Below are 7,121 nucleotides of genomic sequence, written 5' to 3'. Positions count from 1 at the left end.
TCTGAACCTCAATTTCCTTACCTGTAAAACAAGGGTAATAACGTCTACCTCACTGAGTTGCTGTGAGGACTGAATGAGAACGTGAACAAAGTTCTTGGCGAGTACTCCGTCTTTGCTGTCAATGCCTAGAAGGCTTTCAGCCACTGTCGATTCCCACTGGGTGGGGAGGAATGAACAGGCGCTAGATTAACACCGAGAAGAAACGAGAAGCGGTATTGTGTCCCCTTTCACCAGCCACTCGTCTAAACACAGCTTTCTCTATCCCCCACCCCCAGTAGTTACTCTGTCCTTTATCTGCTTCCAAACTTCTAGCACCAAGTAAATGAATCAAATTAAACAACAACAACAAAGGAGGAAACTAGAGAACATCTTGGGAACTATCCACTTTTGGAACTTATCCCATGCTGGTAGGTTTCACTGGAAAATGTGCATTTATTTAGTAACTTCTTGGATTGTGTATGCATGTGGGCAAGCGTGTGTGTAGAAACCAACATTTTAAATGACACTCAGTGACACTCATTCTGTTTCTTCTTTCCTGCTTCCTTTTTTAAAAAATAGGGACAAAGTCTCGCTCTGTCACTCAGGCTGGGGTGCAGTGGTGCAATCATAGCTCACTTCAGCCTCAACCTCCTGGGCTCCAGCGGTCCTCCTACCTCAGCCTCCCAAGTAGCTAGGGCTACAGGTGCATGCCACTATGTCAAGCTAATTTTTTATTTTTAGTTTTTTTGTAGAGATAGGGTCTGTATCCTATGTGGCTCAGACTGGTCTCAAATTCCTGGCCTCAAGCGACTCTCCCGCCTTGGCCCCCAAAGTGCTGGGATTACAGGCATGAGCCACCATGCCCGGCCCTTTTCTGCCTCCTTGCTGCCCCCCTGCACTCCCCCCCCACCGCCTTCCTTTCAGCACACTTTTCTGCTTTCTTTCTCCACCCTGTTTGCCCCATATTATGGAGGAAAGCCAGAGGGTCACTACCTGGAGGCCCAGCCAGGGAAAATAGGTCCAACATCAGAGCCGTTGTTTTGGGGACCTGGGGCTAGTCAGCAATTAGGGAGGAGTTTCTGAAACTCTTTCTGGAGCTTCTCCCTATGAAGGGCATGGGGAGGCAGTGGGTACCAGGGCAGAAATCGTGGGCAGGGTGAGGGTGAGGCCTAGAGGACCAGAAAGATCTATCCATGACCTTCCTACCCTCCCACTCTATTTTACCCTGGTGGTCTGCCAGTGTATGGTGGGCCCCTCTGCCTTGGATTACCTGGGATGTGAGGCCAGAGGAGCACAGAGCTAAGGGTGCCACCCAGGTGGGTTACAGGGGAAGGGCTCTGACCTCTTTCCTCTCTAAGTCTCAGTCAAAAGGACTGGATTCAAATCCTGACGCTGGCACTCCTTCGTGGCTATGGCTTTGGAGAAATCACTAGACCATTTTGAGCCACATCCAGCCCCAGGAGAGAATCTGGAAACTAATAGATTTTTGGAAGTATATTTGTCAAGTGAACAAATGAATGATTTCCCTATTTTTGACATGGGGAAAATAATATTGGCACCAAGTATGTTTTGGGGTGCAAAACCCAAACAAGATGCTGGCTGTGCAGAACTTTGTAAACTCTCAAGCCTTCTACTGTTACACAAAATAAAGACGCAGGAAAGAACATGGCTGTGGGGCTGGTGGTGACGCTACTGGCCTTTAACGCAGAAGCAGTGTAGATTCCAAGGTGAGGGCCTCCAGAGAGGGAGTGTGGCAGGATGAGGGACAACTAGTGGAAAAGGTCAGCTTTCTAGTCTCTGCCTCCTAGAAAATTCTGCAGGAAGTGCAGTATTGTTCTTCAAAGCCTCTCCTTTCCCAGGTGCTCAGTGGAAACCCTAGGTGTGCTCAGGGTTATCTCTGGAATATTCAGTGCATATGAGGAGGTCCTGAGCTTTATCATCAGCCCCTGCTGGCTCCCGCCCAGTGGGGCAGAATGGCCCTGCCCCTTCTCTGCAGCTCAGGTGACCTCCTCTGCCCTCCCGGAGCACATTGCCTGCTCGGGTGTGGCTTCCCACTGAGAACCAGGCTGGTATAGATGTCACTTGGCTGGCTCCTCAAGGCTTCCAGCCCCCTTGAGTGTGACGTCAGGGACAAGGGGGTGGCTTTGCCACTACTGCCAGCAGCCACAGGCTGACTCCCATAGCATGGGCAGGGGCTCCATTTTCAGATGGGAAAAGGGAAGGCTCAGTGCCCGGGATCCAGGTCACCTCAGTAAGTGTGCCTGAGCCACATCTGGTTTCTCTGCCTGCCCACCCTCCCAGGGCCCTCAAGGTTAGAACAAGAGGTAGTGGGCTTAATCCCAGAAAAATTCCAATTTAAATACGAGAAGGTAAAGCTTGTCTTTGGCAACTTTGCCCCATCCCCAACTTTCCTACTTTCGTATGTGAGAGAAGAGAAAAGGGCCGTGGGAGATGGGCCAGCTAAGGAGGAGGATCTGGCAACCCAAGCTCCAGGCGGACAGAAGGCACCAGAATGTCCCACAGTCCTGTAGCATTCTGGCCAGGCCCCTCCTGGCTTATTGGGCAGCCTAACCTCTGATACTTGGGACTGTTTATTTCTTCCCTTTTGATTATTGAAATGGGCCTAGACTGGCTTTTTTTAATTTAAATTTTTTTTTTTTTTTTTTTTTTGAGATGGAGTTTCGATCTTGTCACCCAGGCTGGAGTACAGTGGTGCGATCTCCAGTCACTGCAACTTCTGCCTCCAGGGTTCAAGTGATTCTCCAGCCTCAGCCTCCCCAGTAGTTGGGATTACAGGTGCCCGCCACCACGCCTGGCTAATTTTTGTATTTCTAGTAGAGACGGGGTTTCACCATGTTGGTCAGGCTGGTCTCGACCTCCCGACCTCAGGTGATCTGCCAACCTCGGTCTCCCAAAGTGCTGGGGTTACAGGCATGAGCCACTGCCCTCGGCCTTTTTTTTTTTTTTTTTTTTTTTGAGACGGAGTCTCGCTCTCTCTCCCAGGCTGGAGTGCAGTGGCGCGATCTCAGCTCAATGTAACCTCTGCCTCCTGGGTTCAAGTGATTCTCCTGCCTCAGCCTCCTGAGTAGCTAGGACTACAGGCATGTGCCACCACACCCAGCTAATTTTTGTATTTTTAGTAGAGACAGGGCTTCACCGTGTTGGCCAGCTGGTCTCAAACTCCTAACCTCAAGTGATCCACCCTCCTGGGCCTCCCAAAGTGCTGGGATTACAGGCATAAGCCACTGCGCCCGGCCATAGACTGGCTTCTTAAAAGAACCAGTTTAAACACCTGTAAAGTCTAAGAAGGTCAAATTTAGGAAAATCTCATCTGCAGGACTGAGGTCCCCTGAGCCACTGGCCACTTGTAATTAATATTAATGAGCTCTAGATGACAGATGTTTATTGCTCGACTGACACATGCTTTGCCAACCCCCAAAAGAGTGGCTCTAAGATCTAAAGGACTTGAATATACTTTACTCTTATGCTGAAGAGAATAAAACTTTCCGGGTATAGTCAGGGGTTTTTTACGTATGAGAACCCAATGACCCATAGGCAATGTCTGCCTTAAGAAAAAAAGAACTGAGTGTACCGCGGTTGCTAATTGACATTTAAAAATAGCTCCTTTTGTCCAAAAATGAGGCAGACATGAGACAGTAGATAGGACACTGGGTAAGTCTCCTGGAGACCCCAGCCTGGCCCCAGCTCATCCACTTGTTGGCTGTATGACTTTGGTAAGTCTTCAAAGCTTTTTTTTTGTTTTGTTTTGTTTTTTTTTTTGAGACGGAGTCTCGCTCTGTCGCCCGGGCTGGAGTGCAGTGGCGCAATCTCGGCTCACTGCAAGCTCCGCCTCCCGGGTTCACGCCATTCTCCTGCCTCAGCCTCCGAGTAGCTGGGACTACAGGCGCCCGCCACCGCGCCCGGCTAATTTTTTGTATTTTTTAGTAGAGACGGAGTTTCACCGTGGTCTCGATCTCCTGACCTCGTGATCCGCCCGCCTCGGCCTCCCAAAGTGCTGGGATTACAAGCGTGAGCCACCGCGCCCGGCAGTCTTCAAAGCTTTTTAGCCATTTGTAAGATGAGGGGGTTGAGCTACAAGATCCCTGAAGTCCTGTTCTTTGGGTTCATGGGTCCAAGCGGAGCTCCAAGATGAGCAGAATCAGCACCTTCCAAGATTTATTAAATACTTCTTTAAAATCTTTTCAGGCTGGGCACGGTGGTTCATGCCTGTAATCCCAACACTCAGGGATACCAAGGTAGGCACATCACTTAAGGCCAGGCGTTCAGGACTAGCCTGGGCATCATAGTGAGACCGCCATCTCCACAAAAAATTTTTAAAAAATTCGCCAGGCATGCGTGGTAGTGTGTGCCTGTAGTCCCAGCTACTCCAGAGGCTGAAGTGGGAGGATCCTCTGATCCCAGGAGTTTGAGGTTTCACTGAAACCTCGATCTATGATCATGCCACTGCACCCCAGGCTGAGTGACACTGCAAGACCCTGTCTCAAACAAAACAAAACAAAACAAACCCACTTTTTAAATTTGATTATGGAAGTATTCATAAAATTGAATTGGCTGGGTGTGGTGGCTCATGCCTGTAATCCCAGCACTTTGGGAGGCCGAGGTGGGTGGACTGCCTGAGCTCAGAAGTTTGAAACCAGCCTGGGCAATATGGTGAAACCCTGTCTCTACTAAAATACAAAAAGTTAGCCAGGCATGGCAGCACGCACCTGTAATCCCAGCTACTCGGGAGGCTGAGACAAGAGAATTGCTTGAACCTGGGAGGTGGAGGGTGCAGTGAGCCAAGATCGCGCCTCTGCCTCCAGCCTGGGTGACAGAGCAAGACTCCATCTCAAAAAAAAAAAAAAAAAAAGAGAGAGAATCATATAAAGATCCTCCATATATTTATCATGTAGACTAAACCATTATTAGTATTTTGCTGTTTTTGGTCATCTATATTTTTTCCGAAGTGTTTTTTTTTGTTGTTGTTGTTTGTTTTTTTGAGGCAGAGTTTTGCTCTCTCACTCAAGCGGGAGGGCAAGTGGTGCAATCATGGCTCATTGCAGCCTCAACCTCCTGGGCTCAAGGGATCCGCCCGCCTCATTTTTTGATTTTTTGTAGAGACAGGATCTCACCATGTTGTTCAGGCAGGTCTCAAACTCGCGGGCTCAAGCAATCCCTCCACTTTCGCCTCCCAAAGTGCTGGGATTACAGGCATGAGCAACAGCTTCCAGCTTTTCTGAGGTATTTTAAAGCAAGTTCCCACAAAACCTCTCTCACCCAAGGCTTCAGCCTGCTTCTCTGGAAAATAAGACCCTTTCTTATATCAATACAATACCATTATCAAACCCAACAACATGGTATTTCACAGCCAGTTTTTGAAGATTTCCTCATACTCAGTCCATTTTCAAATTTCCCCACAATTTTCTGAACAGGCTCTCCACCCCTCCGACCCCAGGCCTGTTCTTGGGGCCAACTAGTTTTAACCATTTCTGTTTTTAGTGCGTCTGGTGGGTACCTTTACATCTCTAAATAATCAGCTTGCTTTTTTTCTTTTTTTGAGATGGAGTTTCACTCTCGTTGCCCAGGCTGGAGTGCAACGGCGCGATCCCGGCTCACCGAAACCTCCGCCTCTTGGGTTCAAGCGATTCTCCTGCCTCAGCCTCCCGAGCAGCTGGGATTACAGGCATGCGCCACCAGGCCCGGCTAATTTTGTATATTTAGCAGAAACAGGGTTTCTCCATGTTGGTCAGGCTGGTCTCTAACTCCCAACCTCAGGTGATCCTCCCGCCTTGGCCTCCCAAAGTGCTGGGATTACAGGTGTGAGCCACTGCGCCTAGCTGGCTCCCTCCTTTGTAAGATGAAGGTAAGAGCCAATTGTTTCAACAGACAGCTGGATGGACTCAGGGTCCAAGAAGTCTGAGTGATCATGAGAAGAACTAAACAAAGGGTGAATGCTTTCAGATCCCAGGACTGTAGGATATCTTGATGGCTTGTCTGCAGCTACAGGTCCCAGGCCCCTGAGCAGGAGTCTGAAGGAGGGTCCTTCCCAGAGTTAAGGCTGTGTCAGTCTCCAGGCTACCGTGGCCAAGTCGGCCTGCTTCCCTCTTGCTCATGAAGGTCTGTTCTCTCTGGAAATGTCCCAGAAGCTGGCAATAAAGACAGTTCCCTTTATAGAGCAGCTGCTTCTTTTTTAATATTTAATTATTTTTAATTTTTTCTTTTGGAAACAGGGTCTTGCTCTGTCACCCAGGCTGGAGTGCAGTGGCATGATCAAAGCTCACGGTAGCCTCAACTTCCCAGGCTCAAGCGATCCTCTTGCCTCAGCCTCCTGAATAGCCGGGACTACAGGTGTATGAGACCCTGTCTCATTTTTCAATTTTTTTTGTACAGATGGGGCCTTTCTTTGTTGCCCAGCCTAGTCTTGAACTCCTGGGCTCAAATGATCCTCCTGCCTTGACCTCCCAAAGTGCTGGGATTACAGGTGTGAGCCACCTCGCCCAGCTGAGCTGCTTCTTCTGAAGCCTGCTTTGACATTAAGCCGTTACAGTGCATCGAGGGATGCTAGGAAATGGTTGTATGAGGCATCCTTTTGTTTTTTTCTGTAGGAATGTTATTGTCCATCTTTTCCTCTATGAAGGCCCATGGGATAAATATCTTTCACGTTTTCGCTTAAGGAAAAACAAAACTGTGCTGCTTTTGAACAACTGGGGTGGTTTGCTTCTGTGGTCTTGGTAAATTTGGTGTCTTAGTTTCCCTCTTAGCTTTGGCTGTGGGGAAATTCAGAGCTTAATTTACAGTTACATGCAGCTCTGGAGTAGGAGATGGCGTTGTTTTTGATTATTATGAAATATTTCAGGCATTCAAAACTTACAGAGATTATACAACAAATATCTACATACCCATCACCCAGGTTAAGACACGAGCCTCTTGTATCCATTCCTGATCCCGTTCTTCTTTGTCCCTACTCTCGTGGCGGATATTTTCCTGGACTGGGTGTTTTCCTTTCTCATTTAAAAAATCATAATTTTTTCTACAAACATATGCATCTATAATAAACATACAGTATTGTCTTACACATTTTAAAATATTATAAAAGTGCCTTTATACTGCATGTATCCCTCTGTAATTTGATCGTTTTACTC

The sequence above is a fragment of the Symphalangus syndactylus genome, chromosome 20, assembly GCF_028878055.3.
Source record: "Symphalangus syndactylus isolate Jambi chromosome 20, NHGRI_mSymSyn1-v2.1_pri, whole genome shotgun sequence".
NCBI classification, from domain to species: domain Eukaryota; kingdom Metazoa; phylum Chordata; class Mammalia; order Primates; family Hylobatidae; genus Symphalangus; species Symphalangus syndactylus.
The sequence above is the reverse complement of the archived record's forward strand: the minus strand, read 5'-3'. Positions refer to the sequence as shown.